Below are 16,731 nucleotides of genomic sequence, written 5' to 3'. Positions count from 1 at the left end.
TCATTTTGGTAAGGATTGCCACATCTCGTGGTCAGGGCTGCCTCTCGTTCCTTTTCTCGTGTGCAGCCTGGAGTAAGGCTGAGTGTGAATTTCAGGATACACTTGTATGCCCATATACTACAGCTGTAACTGTAAGTGAGCAGGTTAACATAAACCAGAGGACAGTGTCCTTGGATGCACTTGCTTAAAACAGAAACTATGGAAGTGTTCTTATCCTGTTCCTACTTGCTTAAACTTTGCTAGTGGAACCTATGTGTATGCTTTTGAGTTTGCTCAAGTACTTCTTCAGATTCTCTGGTCTGCCCATGACCTTCACTCTCCTCAGTATTCATGTCTAACCTTGGGTATCTTGTTCAGTCTCAACCCTGAATCTAAGTTATCTACAGAGTTTGGGTTTCTCCTGGTTGCTGGCCTATCCCACTTGGGGTTGCTGTTGGAACACATGTATGTACATAGGGTAAGGAGGATGATGACTGAAAAATAAGCAGCAATGATGTTTAAGAAAAGTATAGAACATATTACAGTGATGAGTCTCAGCCAAACAGGTTACTGACCAGCAGCCTGCCTGTGTGCAGTGTCCCTCCTCTCAGAACCAGTATTATTCAACATCTTTGTCAGGTACAGGGACAGTGGGATGAAGTGCAGCCACCCAAGCAAACCCTCAAGCTGGAGGGTGGTTGATACTCCAGAAAGAGTAGGTGTGACATCCAGAAAGATTTTATGGGCTTGAGAGGACCCATGTGAACATCATGAAGTTTAACAGTGCTAAGTGCAAGGTCCTGCACCTGGGTTGGAGCAATCCCAAACATGGACACAAGCTGGAGGGTAAATGTGAAGAAGATGAGGCCATGACAAACTGGTCAGCTGTGAGTCAGGCACACAGTGCCAGTCTCTTGAAGACCTCTGCTTCTAGTGCTTGGTTGCCTTCTTTTCTGAAAGACTTAACGGTAAAGATTTGGCACTAAATCTGGCACAAAAGTAAGGCCTAACAACTACGTATTAAAGAGGGATTGTGATGAAATTTGGCATTCAGGGTGAAGGACTCAAAATTAAGCCTTTGTCACTAATTGTGTTCAGGCTTTGTCACTGACCAAGAAACAACATTGTAGAATGGAGATAACCTGCAAGTCCAGCACCCAAATAAACTCTTTTAGTTTCTATAGATGTTTTTTGTTTTTCCTCCTGCATGTTGCTGTGGTTAGGAAAAAAACCAAGCCACCACACATCTGTATCACTTAGTTTGCAAAAAGAAGAGTCTGTTTTTGGGGAAAAATTAACACCTTATTTGACCAGGTCTAATAGCGATACTTACTTTCTCTGTAAAGTTACAAAAGGAGAATTATTTGAATTCTTGATGCATTATTTTCAGCCTACCCCCCCCCTTCAGGGGTATCACTGTCAGTCCTGGGATGGAGATGAGGAAGAACCTCGAGCAGGGGCTTCTGTGGATACTTTGCACAACTGCCTCACTGATGTTTGAGCTGTGCAGAAATGTGATCGCTTTAGCAGTTGATTCAGATGGATAAACAGTTCTGATTCATTGTCTGGACTGGAGCTTGTTCTGCAGAACATGGTGAGTGGCCTCTCGGGGGAGGTTCATGGCCTGGTCAGCACCAGCCTTACACCCTCCTGCTGGCAGCTCCTTCCTTTCTTCCTTTCTGCGATGTCAGCCGCAGGGACCTCAGCCCCACACCGCTTTTCTGAGGGGCGGTCTGCACGCCGTGGCCGGGGGCTGCGGAGGCTTTGTGCCGCTCAGGCTCCCGCCGGGGGGCTCCGACCCGACATCCGCAGCGAGCCTCCAGGCCTCTCACCGTCCCCGACAGACCCCTGCCCCTCCGCTGTCGCGGGACTGCCGGGCGCCCCTCCGTCCCCTCCCCTGCCCGGGCCGAACCCGCGGCTCCCTGACTCGGCGTTGCCATGGCGGGCGGGCGCTGCGGCGGCGGCGGGCGGGGCCTGCGGCAGACCCCGGCCCGACAGCGTAAGGCTCCGCCGCGGGGAGGCGGCGGGGCGGGCGCCCGCCCTCAGCGTCGGCGCACAGGAGGCAGCGGGGCCGGTGCTGGTGCGGGGCCGCGGCGGGAAGATGGGTCCACTGTGCTCCTCCCTCGCCGCTCGGCATCCTCTCTTGGCCGCGGCACGGTGAGCGGCGGCGGCGGCGGCGGCGGCGGCGGCAGGGAGGGTGGGCCGGTCCCCGCGGCTACGGAACAATGAGTCGGGTCGGCTGCGGGACCGGGGGAGGGCGGCGGCTTGGCGCGGGGAAGCGATGGAGGTGATGGAGCTGGGAAGGAGGAGGAGGAGGATGTGCGGGAGAGGTGTGGCAGCCCGCAGCGCCGTGCCGGAGGCGCCGCAGGTTCTGCCGGCCCCGAACCATTGTGCTTCGGGTCGGTCATTGTTCGCCTCCCCGTCCGGAGCGCGGTGCGGCGGGTACAAAGGCGGGGGGGCGGGGAGCGGGATCCGGGGATGGGCGCGATGTGCGGAGACTGCGGCCGGCTCAGCCTGGGCTGGGCCTCCGTGAGATGGCAGCGGGGGCGGCGGGAGCAGCCGGGCTCGGGGGCGACTCTGCCGGGGGCGGCTCTGCCGGGGACACCCGGCCGAGCGGGTGGGCTCGGAACACACCTGCCGGTGCCTCGGAGCGCCGGGGCTGCTGTCTGCGGGCGTCAGCCCGAGGGCGTTCTCCTCCACGCAGGGGCCCGCAGGATGCGGCTCTTTGTACGCGCGACACATTCCTTCTTCACAGCCATAAACGGGGAGACGTGCCGCCTGCGCTTGGGTGCGATGTTTTCTCGCTTAGCTGGACTGCCGTCCCTTGATTTCACGATGGCTACTTAGGACAGAGCCAGATTGCGCGTTCTGTCTGCCTTATGGCACTGAATACTCATCTGTAGTCTACTTCCATTTTTTTTTTTTCTATGAATGCAGATATACAAAGGATGCTGAATATACCTTCTAGACTAGGCACATAGAGAAGTATAATTTTTTAAAATTTAATTTAAAGTCTTGTGAGGAAAAAAGGAATGAGATGTGTTTTTTAAAGCATTTGCATTCTGATACTGTCCTATGCATCACCATGAGGTGACATGTTTCAGTCCCATTCTCAGTGTCTCGTATTTGCTGGATCAAATTCTGCACTGGTGCACACACTGATCTAGCAGCCTGGGAGGCTCATCAGGAGAATGATTTGTGTCTTTTCAGACAGTAATGGGAGGTTTATTGCTTCTGCTCTGACAAGGGTTTTGTTTCTATTGATCTGGATTGCTTCTCTACATATGAATTTCAAATCCAGGCCTGCTGTACTGTAAATGCTACCTTTGCTGGCACCACATCAGGTCCAGATTGGTGCTTGAGTGAGGTAAATATCTGGTGATTCTAGGAGGCTCTTCAGGAATGCAGGTGGTTCAAGGGTTGGACTCGATGATCTCTGAGGTCCCTTCCAACCCAGCCAATTCTATGATTCTATGATTCTGTGAATGGTTGTGATATTGGTGAAGTCAGAGTGGTTACCTGGGAATTCTTGAAGAGGGGAGTGCTGTTTAAGTGGTTCTGTAGCAGTCAGAAAATATCATGGGAGTCTCAGTACTGGAAGGACATCACGCATCCAGAGCAGGACGACCAAGACAGTGGAGGGTCTCACCAGCAAGACTATTGTAAATGTGTGCTGGGTTCTGCTAGACCTTTTATGTAGCTGGAAAGATGCTGCTGCATAATTTCTCTGTCATTACAAAGCATATATAACCTCAGGGTGCTCAAGTCAAGAAAGTGCTATGGAACATAACTGGCAAAGTGATGCCCAGAATAATTTTCAACTTTGATTTCTATTCATCCGTCTGAGCCAACTGATATTCTGATTTTAAAAATGTACAAAATTAGTCCTCCAACTGTAAAAAAGGTATGGTGATGGAGTCTACTGTCATAAGGGTGGTATAACTCTGTAATGTGAGTTGTTCAAATCCAAGTAATTTTTTAATTAAAACTTTTTTCCCCCCCTCTTCTTTTTAATCAAACTATGGGAGACTGAAAATGCTTGCAACTTGGCTTTTGCTACTGAGTCATGGTAATTTTTCGTTGTGGTAAATATTAGTTTTTTCTGTTTGCTTTGTGAAGTTGTGAGACAGCAAAGTTGCCCTTACCAGATCCGTGGATTCTGAATCACTTTCTAGTTGGTCATTCCTTGTATCTTCTGGGTTTCATCAGATTTCTTTTCAGTCACTGTGCATGGCAATGCAGTGTTGGCATTACAAGACTGTAAAACAAATTTTTTTTGTTTAAAAAAGAAAAAACAGTCAACTTGAATTTATAATGGCATGTTTGCAATATGTGTTTCTAAATCAATAGCTTGCTCAATTTCCTGACAGGTAACCTCTTCAAAGTTCATCTAGAAATATGTACCACTGGAAGATCCAATCTTTACCAGATTATAACAAATCTATGTTCTCAGAGATGGATTCTCTGCTGCCTTCTCTTTAGTAATCATTCACAGCTATGCAAAGCATCTGTACAATTCTGTGTCATCAGCTCAATATCCAGAATCCATGAGGGTACAAAAATGTAATTTTTGTAGTGCTTCTAGCTTCTGAATCCTTAAGGTAAATTTGAATTTATCTTCTAAAATACGAGAACTAGGAATCTTTGCTCCAGGAGGTGGGGCTCTAAATAGAAAATTCAGTGGCACATTGGAAGAGTCATGAAAAAGCTCTACGGCTTATCCACATCAAACACTGTTAAGTGAGCATAAATACAGCTTTTCTGTAAGTGACAGAAAAACTGTGGTTCACAGCCACAGTTTGGATTCTAAAACATCCAGTGAACTTTAAAGGAAAAATAATTATATGCAAGCACTTTTAGAAAAGCAGGCTTCCAGTTCATTTCACTAAAATCTAATGGTGCTGTACATTTTGCTTGCTCTGTGTTTGATCCTCTGGTGAGTAGCTGAGAAACTGTCACATAACATGGAAGCTTTGGGATCTGTTTTATCTGGAAGATGACGTGGACGTCACAGCCAGCACCCTATGTTAAATAGACTGAATCAGCTGTTGTCAGAGGAGAAGCAAAGTGAACTGACATATGTGACCATCCACACTGCATAGTTAAACCAGGAAGAGGCAAACGAATGCAGCAGACATTTTAGTACACAGCTGCATAATGAAATTCTCTTAGTTTGCAGTTAAAAAAACCACCAACAGATAAGGAATAACAATGAAGACTGGATAGGCCACAATTCCATTTCTGACTTGGGATGAAATGTACCTCTGTGATGAGTAATAAACCAAACTGATGTACTTGAGAAAATTGTTTAGCTAGAATGGCTGCTATTTCATGCCAATTATTCTTTTATGTTAAAAATTATAATACAAAGTAAAACATTTTCTCAATTATTTTATCAAAAATAACAAAATGAATTAATTAATTGAGAACAGCTGTTGTGTCCTGTTTTTACTTTATGCACTCCTCACATCTACACCTGGGAGGTGATATCTCAGTTACCATTTAACCACCTGTATTTCATTTGTCAAGCTATTTGTTGAATTTAGTGGAAGTTGTTTATTATAATAGCCTTACATATACAGGGGAAAGACTTGTTAAACCTGACATTACATGGACTGTAAGCAAAAGGTCTAAGTAACATGGAAATCAAAACTGAAAAGAAGAAACAGCTGCTGAGGTCCCAGGTGGTTTAGGGTAATCAATAATGAGTAAGAAAATAAATTCAGGAGAAATGGTGAAGTCAGAGTTTCTGGATTTTTTTTTTCCTGTGTGTGTGTTGGTTTGCTAAAAGTCACTAAGATGATTTTCTTCTAAAATGGATAGAACTCAATGCTGTAGGCAATATAAATTAATTAGAACCAATACTGTACTATTTTGCATAGATTTGGGGGAAGGCTAGGTATACAAATGTTTTACTAATGAATGTTTAAGAGATCTAAAATTGTATTAATAGATAATATACACTTTTATTTTCATGAACATGGGTGTTATTTTTGTTCTTAAAGTTCTGTCATTCACAGAGAAGTCGAAGGGTTCTTTTACACTGTCTTGTATATAAATATTTAAGGTTCTGTATTCCATCTTTGTGCATTGGTGAGAGAGAATGAGATGCAGTCACTTTTGGAGGATCAGTTAGGAGAATTTGCTTTAATAAACAACCCTTAGTAACATCCCCTTCTCATCTCTGATAGGAAATTATGATCAGTCATAAGCAGTCTAAATAAGTAGAGTATATTTGGGACACTGGAACAACACCGAGTAATTTACATCTGAATGAACAATTGTGTTCGTTACTATTTGGTTGCGTATAACTAAACAAAAAGTTGTATTAATTAATCTGGAAATGCTTGTAAGAATGAACCTGTAAGTTTACCAGAGCGTCTTCAGGAAGTGTTTCAGTGGCACAATTGATAGCTAATGAACATCCATGCATATCCAGGGGTAAGTATTACTGACCTGGTGGTATTCTGTCTGCGGGGTTCTGTGTTAGCAGATCCCTTTGAATTGTGTTGTGTATTTTTGTAGGTCACAGCATGACCTACATGTTGCTGTTTTCCTGGAATATGCAGTCAGTGGCAGTGATCTGCATGGCAGCCTGTGCTGGGTGAACTCAATGAAGATGTAAGCATTATCCTTGGAAATGGGTTTGAAATGATACACAATAGCTTAATGCCTATTAAAATCTCTATTAAATTACCCTAAGGTATTTACTGGTTTCAGGTGCAGCCTTAATGGAAATATATGTGTTCAAGACAGCATCCTGAATGTCTTAAATAGAATCTTTTAATTTTTTTGTGCTTTGCCATGGCACATACAAATTAGCATCTCAGCTGGGTTTAATGGGTAGTGTTTCATGCTTACATCTTTGCCAGCTGAGAATCCACCCAATCACCTGCTTATAAGGGAGGAGAATGCTGCTCCCCTATTGATGGGGAAGCTGATGCTTCCATTTGCAAAGCAGCACAGTTCAGCTAAAGATTATCCTGTGATTTCTAGGGCTAGTTTTTAAATACTAAACTGTAAGGATAAATTCTACATTTAACATGAGTTTTGCTTTATGCTGGTTATTTGCTGAGTCCTATTCATGTTATTAGAACTATGTTGTTATTATATGGGGTTATTTACACTAGCAGGTACGGTGTTACCTCCTATGTTTTCATTTGATTGTTTTGTTGAGAGGGCAGGGAATGACAGTTTCTTGTCCCTCACCCGATCAATGCTATTGATAGAAATGAAGATTTCTGATTTATCTGGTGATAGTCCTGTTTCAGACCATTTCAGTATCAGACAGAAGGGTAAGGATCATTACAATTCAAAAATTAGAAGGACCAACTCTGGTCAGAGTGTATTCCTAAGTGAATAATCTTAAGTGTTTCTGCTTGTCATGCTTTTATTTCTAAAGTTATTTTGACTCAAAAAGTGGGATAATGGGATATTTACGTACATGTTTACGTTTCTGCTGTAAAGCTGATGTGAAGAGACAAACTAATTCATGTTGGCTTAGTTTTTGCTAAGCTTTCCTGGTAATGGGAAAATTCAGATTCTTTCCCAAGATAATGGAGGGAATGGGCAAGAGGGATAACAGAACATGGGAAATTAGAGCAATATTTATGTGAGGTTCTGGAAGGCATTGATAGAGATAAGTTGGGAGAAGAAAACAGATGTTTTGAAGTTACATTGGACTACAAGCTGATAAGGAAATGCAAAACATAGTGATCTGGTTGGAAATAAGATGTCCAGAACAGAAAATTCATCATAGAGATTTGTGTTTAAACTGAATGTAGGAGGCAGGAATGCAGATTTTTCTTACTTGTACTGACATCAATATCTACCTTTATCAGCAATAACTGAGCTAGAATGGCAAAACCTTTCACAAGTTAACTCTTATTTTAAACAGAAAAAAAACCTTAAATGTCTGATAATCTTTAGTAGTGAATGTGAAATACCCTTCTCTGATACCTGTAAGACAATTGATAATTATGGTTATGGCCTTAGAACAAAAAGGAAGTGTTACCAGGAGGAATATATGGGGCATGAACTTCCCCTTCCTGTTTGTTGTTTTCTTGTTTATATGCATTTCAATGAAATAAAAGATGTTTCTTTGGGTTTTTTTCTGGCTTGTTAATGGAAGGAGAGACTGATCCTGTAAATGCTGGGAACTGCAATGTTTCTCTTTCTGGCTGTACATGTTGTCTCTGGCAGTGGTTGAGTGTGACCCTACTTGCATAAAATACATTTACAAAAACATCTTTTCAGTAAACTAAGAATGGGCTTTGAATAATGCTCAAATACAAAACCACTGGAATGTGTTCTTAGACCTCCATCTTGCAATGAGCTGGGCAGGCTGATAGAGCTCACCCTTTCCCGATAATTCTGCCATTCTTAAATACTGTGTCTAGTCTCCATCCACATACATTTCGTGCTGCAAAGTATGGATTCTGGAAACCACCTCTTTCCTTTCAGGATAGGGCAGGATTCTGTATTTTCACTGGTAGTGTTCTTCTCAGTATGCATCATGTTACGGCAACTTAGAGGGAAATAATTGCATGGAGAAGAGACAGATGGTATTTTAGCCACAGAATACCAGAATATTGGTTTAAATCTTCTCAGCTTTGCTGTGGATAACAATAATGCTTCTGTCCCCTTTTGACTGTTTCCATGGAGTTGTCAGCAAGTTGGATAGAGTTTTTGGTTCAAGTTTTAGAGTGAGAGCCAATGGTAATTTTAGCATGAGTGGCCTAGCAGCACCAGATTCATACTGTATTCCTCATGCAGAGCCTCAAATCCTATGGTTATTGTGAGTTCAGTTTTGAAGGAATGCTAATATTCCTGAAAATCGCTGTATTACTGATTAAAAATCTAAATATGAGGCTATTAATTTTGTACAGTCAAAAGCAGGGAGTGGTTAGGATTTGTTCTGAAGAGCTATTTATCACCTTTTGGTGGAATAAAATGCATGAAAACCACTAATGTGAAAATCACCATGTTCAAACCATAAAAAGAAATACAGAATGGAACTGTTTAAATGCTACAAATATTTGAGCTGCATTTTTGGTTTCATCTTGGGATACTGAAATATGATTTCATACCAAAATAATAGAAGTCATACTTTTAATAACTGTTTTGATTATTCGTGTGTTCTGTTACATGACATAACACACACACAACCTGGAATGCAGCAATTAGGACTTGAATTTTATTCTGAAGCAATGCAAAGCATGTGTGAAACCTGGTAAATAAAAGCCAAAGCAAAGACTGAATTTTGGATTTAGTCAAGTCCAAAACTGGATTTGGAGACAGGATGAGATAGGATTTGGAGAGATAGGGAAATGTGCATGGCCAGTGTTCCCCTTGTTATCTATATGCCCAATGATGGGATTGGCTTAGGTGGAAATGCTATTTATTAAAAATATTGCTTAATATCAGATCAACATGTGACGAGTTCCTCTTTAGCAGAATTTAGATGATTGTATGAATGAGACAGTTCAAGAATTCCTGTTAGTCCCTCCCTAATCTTCTAGGTGCTGTAATATCCCTTGAAACTTCCTGCGGGACCTGGTGGACTTTGGAGGCTTCAGCCAGAGGATGTAAAGTGGATGCTCTGTTACAGGTGATCAGTTAACCCCTTGAAAAAGACAGAAGATACAAGCTAGTGCTTGTACCAGTGTCATTCTGAAGTATTTTTTCCTTTGTGGTAGTGACTTCTGAGAAAGGTGAATATTCCTCTGAGATGGTGGGAGTAAGTCAGCACACTGGGTCACCTGTGTGCTTTTTCCCTGTTAATGGCACAGGTTGCTATTAGCAGTTGTCTGAGCTATTGACTTATAAATACTGTTGAGTAGTGATTGTCATTTGTGCTGAACTGCATAGTGTTTGTTCATCTTTCTGTTGTCCTCTTGTGCAAAGAGGAGCTGAAACTGAACCCCTGACCCTGGAGATCCTGAGTCTATAAACATTTTTTCCTTTTTGATATGCCTCACAAAATCACATATACTTGATTCAGGTACACTTGAAAAGTACGCAGGTTTGGATTAAGCACTTTACTATGTTGCATCAAGACTTATTCTAGAGAGGTTCTAAACCACAGCCTACAGAGACCACAAAATCCAAATTTGGCCACGGAATGGCCTGAGAGTAATTGAGGGAGGCAGAGTCCTTTCCAGAGTTAGCATGTGATGATGATTTGCTTATGAAATGTATGTTTGGTGATACTGCACATGAGAATCCAACCTGACAAGGGGTTTTGCAGCTTCTTCAGTCTGCTTTCCTCATCTGTGAAGGAGGCAGGTCTTTCTGCGGCTCTGGAGATGTGCTTGAGAATGGAAGCTGGGGAGGAGTGGCTATCTGTTCAGATTTTTTTGTTTTTATGATGTAAAAGCTGTTCTGCCAAACAATTAGCTGATGTTAGATTTGGTAAATAGGTCTTCACAGAACTCACAGACGTTGTGAATGAAGGAAGCAACTTTTTTGCTACAGTTTTCAACAACATTTAGTTAGTGCTTGGCTTGACAGAGTTGGTTGGTTTTGACACAGCTGTTTCATTTTTAAGTGTGATAGTACATAAATCAAAATAGTATTCTCAACAATGATGCACTGATTTCACAATAGCAGGGCAATTTTAATAAGACAGTTTCAATATTTCCAAAAGATAAATATCAAGGTTTCGATTTCTTTTCTGTTTGGCAGGGAAATTCTACATTTTCAGGATTTTCCACACTACAGAAATTATATATATTTTTAAAAAACAGGTCTAGATTTTGAGACTATTGAAACCTTCTTAGATTTGAACCCTTTTTTCTCCTCCCTTCATCCTGTAGGGCTTTCTAATATTTTTGATGCTGAGAAAGGAAGATATTTAGAATTACACAGAGCAGATTTGTCTTATGGTGTTAATCATGACCTGGTCTAGAATTTCATGCCTTCAGACTCGATAAAATCAGTACAATTTTAGGGATAAATGCCGTCCTCTGCTTAATAGGGTCACATTGTAAATTTATGGGGATCTGTGAAGGATTTGATGTGTTGTGCAGAAAACTGTGCTTTTATGCAAGATGCTGATTTGGTCTTTAGGGAGAACAAAGAAGTAAACAATGTAAACCAAGAAAATAAAGCATAGTGCTGTTAGAGTTGGAAACAAAAATACAAGCATAGTGCTTCTCATTTGTTTTAGTGATACAACAAAATATTATACTTTTCCTCCTGCATGTCAGTGAATATTCTTATGACAGTGGGCTTCCTTGTGGCTTTTCAATGCAGAAATACACACTTTTCTCTGGTCCACATTTTGTGTCCTTAATTCTAGCCTAACCTATGTTTAATGTGCCTGTTCTCTTTGTTTACTGTACCTGAGCCATTGCCCATATCTGAACTATTGCTTCCAAAAGGGATTAAGAACACCTCCTATCTAAAAGGGGCTTTCATACATTGGAGAATTGCTCAATTTTTTGACAAATGCAAAACCCCACAGATGTCAAATCCTCTTTTGTAAAGAGCCACAGGAAATGCTGTACCTTCAAATGAGAGTTTGGTCAGGTTTACTGAAACAGCCTCAAAATTCCTTCTTGGGTTAAAACACAGGGAAATGAAACTCCTTTCTTTCCCTTCCTTCTTCTGGTGTGTGCAAGGTTTTGTTCAGCTGAATAGACTTTTGTATTTGGAGTTCTCCCTACTTCTTTGTGAGCACAGGAGGTTGATTGATTGATTTGTACTAGAAGTAAGTAGAGAATGAAAATAAATGTGCAGCCTGACAATAGTGCAGGAGAGCTTGCCTCGAATCTGGTATCAGAACACTGATCATTTTTCCTGCAAAGCTTCGCCACTGCTGCTGCAGTATGCACTACCCCCTTTTTTGCAGCGTTCATTTTTCAGCACTTTGTCAATCTCCAAACAGATAAATCACATCTTTTCCAACACTGCAAACCAGATCTCCAAGCATTCTCTCAGCTAGGAGCCACAAATGGGAATAATGTTTACGTGTAAACTTGGGGATCCTCACCATTTTAAAGCTACTTATACCATTCAGAGTGAAGACAGGACTGGTGCTATTTTTTAAAAATATGAGGTAAGTGTCCCCACTTTGCATGGGAGTTAAGAGCCCAGGCACTGCTGAGAGCCCCTTGTGAATGTTTTGGCACACTATTATTTTTATATGTCTGGTTGTGCATTCCCACAGATGGTAGTTTTGGGAGACTTCTGTAGATCAGACATCAAGGGGAAAACAAAATACACACGGAACAGTGGGTTATGCTCTACTGCTGCCTGTCAGAGCAAGCAGTGTTCTGAGGGATGGCAAGCAGTGTTCTGAGAATTTAAATCCTTTCTGCTTTCCCACCACTAATGAGAAAAAAAAGTGCATACAACTGCTGATGATTTTATTTGTTTAAAGGAAAATACTACAGTGGGGATTTTCATAAAGCCTGAAAGAGTTATAGGCCCAAATTCCACTGAGTATTTGGATACAAAATATGCATGGGGAGGCATTCTTGGTCTTTTTGTTCAGGTTCATTTCTATTGTGGGTGGAGGCCAGATGATAAAAGAGCCATCAGGATGAGCTGATTTCTCTGCCCTTGCAGAAGGCTTTTATGACCATGTGTTTTTGGCTTTAGTTTTGCTACTGCCAGAGGCCTGCACTGTGGTCTCTTAAAAAATCAAGCTGGATTTCCTCATTGCTCAGGAGATGCAGCATGTGCTTTTGTTCATTCATAGTCAGGGTTATTCCTGTGTTGAGACTCAAGAGATTCTGTATGTGGAGGCTGAACAGCCCAGCACTTGGTCAGTAGTGAGTAAAATTTACCTCACGGAAGGCTTTGCTTTGCTCTAAGGTGGGGTTATGCTTTAGGATAGGTTTTAGAGAGATTTTGATTGGTTTTCTAAACTTTGTGGAAACTGCCATGTTACTGCTTTATTTAAAAATTAAGCGTTACACTTGTATTTGGATTTGCTTGCTAAATACAGACATAAAAACCTGGACTTACCTGCGAGTAGCAATTCCGGGTGACCAAAATGAGAGCGTGGCTGCCAGTGCGGGCGTGAGGAGCGCTCTGCAGGGCCTGCATCCGGAGTCTTCAGCTGTTTTTTCCTTACTATCTCATCCAGATCAATTCCAATTTGCTGCATTCTCTCAGAGTATTGCCGAGGCCCTATTACTCCTCTGGCAGTACTGTGTGCAGATGACCTAGAAAGCGCAGGCAGCTGCAGAAAGAGCCAGCTTGCCTCAGCCCCGCTGGTGCTGTAGAACTCGCGGTAGGCCCGGGGGCCTCCATCTTCCAGCATGCCCACCTGACCAAGATTTTACACGGCATCACCTCTTATTTTTGAGATACGTCTACTTCTGAGTCAGGGAAGATGCCTGGAAATAAATAACCCCTGGAACCTGTCCCCTGTGGCCAGCGAGTGGGCCCGGCGGGCCCAGGTACTCTGGCCGCCGCGCTCCCGCCCCTCAGCCCGGCGGGGCAGGGCTCGGGCTCTGCCTGCCTGAGGAACGGCAGAGGACATGGGAATCGCGGGGTTCCGCCGGCCCTCTGCTCTGGAGAGGCGGTTAAAGGAGATGGGGAGGTGGATGTCTGACAGACAGGAGGAACGGCCCACCGTGCAGAGGTGGGCTTGCGGATTGCTGCTTTCCTTTGGCCATGTGGGAGGCTGCAGAGGTCCCCGGTGGGAGCTTTCTTGTTTTGGGAGCACCGTATGTCCGGGCTGGTATTCTGGTGAGGGGATGTCCGGGTGTGGGTGGTGGGCAGAGGCCTCCGCAGTGTCTCAGCTCCAGCCCGGCTCCCGCGGGATACGGGAGGGGTGGAGGTGGCTGGGGCTGAGGGATTGCTCGGCCTGGTGCCTCTTCACTTGGATTTGAAGCTCATTCCCCATAAGAAGAAAGGTGGTTTTTTTCATGGAAATCCCAAGGAATTCCCAAAATATAACAGCAGTTTTAATTTTTTTTTCAACTGAGATGAGAAGGAAACTGTAAATCCCAGAGGAATCTGTTTATAATCCCATTTCTTCTGTTTCATACCATACAGGTGTAATGTTAGCTTTGTTCTGATAGATGAGAAATGCAGTTGGTTATTCTTCTGTTGTTCTGTGAAGCAATACTTCATCGAATTTTTCTCGTTTTTCTGAACAGCTATAGGCAAGAGTGATGGGAGGGCAACATAATATTTTATTTTTGCTCATACGGGCTCGTTAGGCAGGTCTGGTTCTTCTTGAGTCCCACGTTGCCAGTGGAACTTTTGTGCTGCTCATGGATGTGACATCTTAAACCTGAGGTCAACAGAGTAAAGTATGCCCCAGTCCCACAGAGGATAATGTGCCTAGGATTACTTCTCTGTGGCAAAATTTACATTATGTGTGTTATTTTCTAAGTGTTTGAACCCTCTAGCATATTAGGAGACCTGAGTATTAACAAAAAGATAACCTACAATGTCCTGGAAAAGAAAGAACTAGAGCAAACATCAAATAGAGGGAAAAGTAAATAAAAAAGGAAAGCATGGAAGCCTAAAGGAAAGCAATAGCAAAGAGTGAAATTTGTAGGAAGGAGTGTGAAAAGAATATTAAAGAGACGAGGTAGGAAGAATCTTCTAGTGGCTTTGCTCACTGAGTTGTACTTGTCTTCGTAGGTTCAATCTTTCCTCAAGGTATTTATGATTTTTTAATGGCTTGTTCTGCCACGGGAAGCAGCACACTTATCCACACATTCAGTGCTTGTCATTCTATGAGACTGACATTTTCTTTAGACCTCTGCAAGTGTGAATACAAACTCTTCAACCTGCCTATATCATGCAGCTAAACTTGAATTTATCTTAAAACAAAACAACTCACCAAAACCAACCAACAAACAAGCCTTGAGATTCAAATGTGCCTTTTCATACAGCAGCAGTGCTAATTAAGTTCAAGTGTCTTTTTGCTGATAAATACTCTACAGCCTGTAGCAGTGTGTGCTAGTTCTCGTAAAAAGTGTGGCAACTTCTTCAATGAATTCATTTAGATTTTCATTCATGATGCATCTCAAAAGAAATGTGTGCAACTGTTACTTGCAAATGTACTTGATGGATTTTCTGGGGAGAGAGGCTCCTTGTGATCTCTAGACTGAATTTTTTATGATTTAGAGATGTGTTTAATCTTGCTATCTTGGATGGAAACTTGCATATAGGATTTTTTTAAAAAAATTTTTGAAGGCCTCTTTTGCTTAACCAGGGCTTTTCATGGCTCCAAGGGCTCCAGCAATAATTCCAGCAGATTATACTGACACGTGCTGGTAGAGGGCAAAGCTGATACAAGACACTCCAGCTGCTATTGTACTTGGCAGTCATTCCTGGTAAACAATTCTGCCCATCGTTTTGCTTACAGACATCTGACGGATGCTTCTTGCAATCTCTGAATAGTTGCACTGCCAAATAGACTACCAGGTTTTGAAATGGTTATTAGGGTCATGTTATTCTCACAATCTGGGAGCACTGTGGTGGTTTTATTATCCTTGAATTTGTTTCATCTAATGGCATCAGTACTGTGCCCTTTGTACTTCATAGGGAGGTCTGTATACTGAAGGCTGTGTCTCACTGAAATCAAAGAAATTTATCTAGAGAACTAAACTGTTTCTTCTCAGACTTAAATTGTAGGATTTAGTCATGTGTACTGCTGAGAACCAGTGCATCTCCTTGGCTTCCTTCCCTCCTTTGGAACCAAGAGTGCTCAGTGTAGTAAGGACATGGCATCCAGTGAGTTATCCTCCTAATTTGCTAGATTTCCACAGCAGACTTCAGGGACAGTGTTCTTCAGTAATATAATTAGCATCCTGTGGGGGGACTATCTGGTATTGTAAGATACCAGGGGTTTTTATGAGAGATTATTCCCTCACTGCAGTCTGCATGGGTCTGCGAGCAAGTGTTGGTAAAGATTTTTAGAAATGCTTTGGCATGAAATTCAAGTTTATTCATTAAAAGCAATATGATGGGGAGCTGGCAAACTCCCATGAGAGAACATGAACATGGCACCATCTCAACCCCTGTTCAGTGCTGAGACACGGACACAAAAATTTCTAGGGAGCTTAGTAAATCCGCATTAATTTTGCAGGTATGCAGAATACCTCTTTATCTGAGGATGTCAGTGCCAATAACCAAGATAAATGCTAAAAAACCCCAAACCTTCCCCTAAAATAATATCAGCATAACCTAGTGGGTATATGGGGCAGAGAGACAAGTTCATAGTGATATGACAAAATCCACTGACGTGCTTAGATTTTAGCCTACTGCATCAGTTTGGCTGAAGACTGAATCTTCCTCAAAACATTCACTTGGTGGAAACTGTGGAATTTTTTTGTGTTCCTTTGGAGATGCAAAGGGGTCAATTTCTCATCTGATATCAGCTTTTGCACACTGTTAGTTCTCTGTTGCTACAGAGACCCAGAATACTGGTGAGGACTTCAGCACTTCCCCTCCCTTCGTGTGGCATATGGTAGGTGTGTTGTGGGAAGTGTTTGAGTTTGGCACAGGATCTTGCGGGGGAGGATCAAGGGGTGGGAAGGGTAAGGGAAAGGTGCTGGTGGTAGGTCCTAGAGACTAAAGTTCCTGCTTTGTGGTTACCTCAGGCTGCAAGGCTTGGATTAAGTAACCTGTCTTTTCTAGTCCTGTACTCCAAACAGCTCTAATCCTTATCATAAAGTCCTATCTTCATTGCATTGTGCCCCTTTCTGAGAACAGAAAAAGGGCATATATGGAATCTCCACTAGTGCAACAGGCATGTGTACAGAAGCCTGATTGTGC

The sequence above is a fragment of the Calypte anna genome, chromosome 13 (genome assembly GCF_003957555.1).
Source record: "Calypte anna isolate BGI_N300 chromosome 13, bCalAnn1_v1.p, whole genome shotgun sequence".
Taxonomy (NCBI): domain Eukaryota; kingdom Metazoa; phylum Chordata; class Aves; order Apodiformes; family Trochilidae; genus Calypte; species Calypte anna.
Note: the sequence above shows the minus strand (reverse complement) of the source record.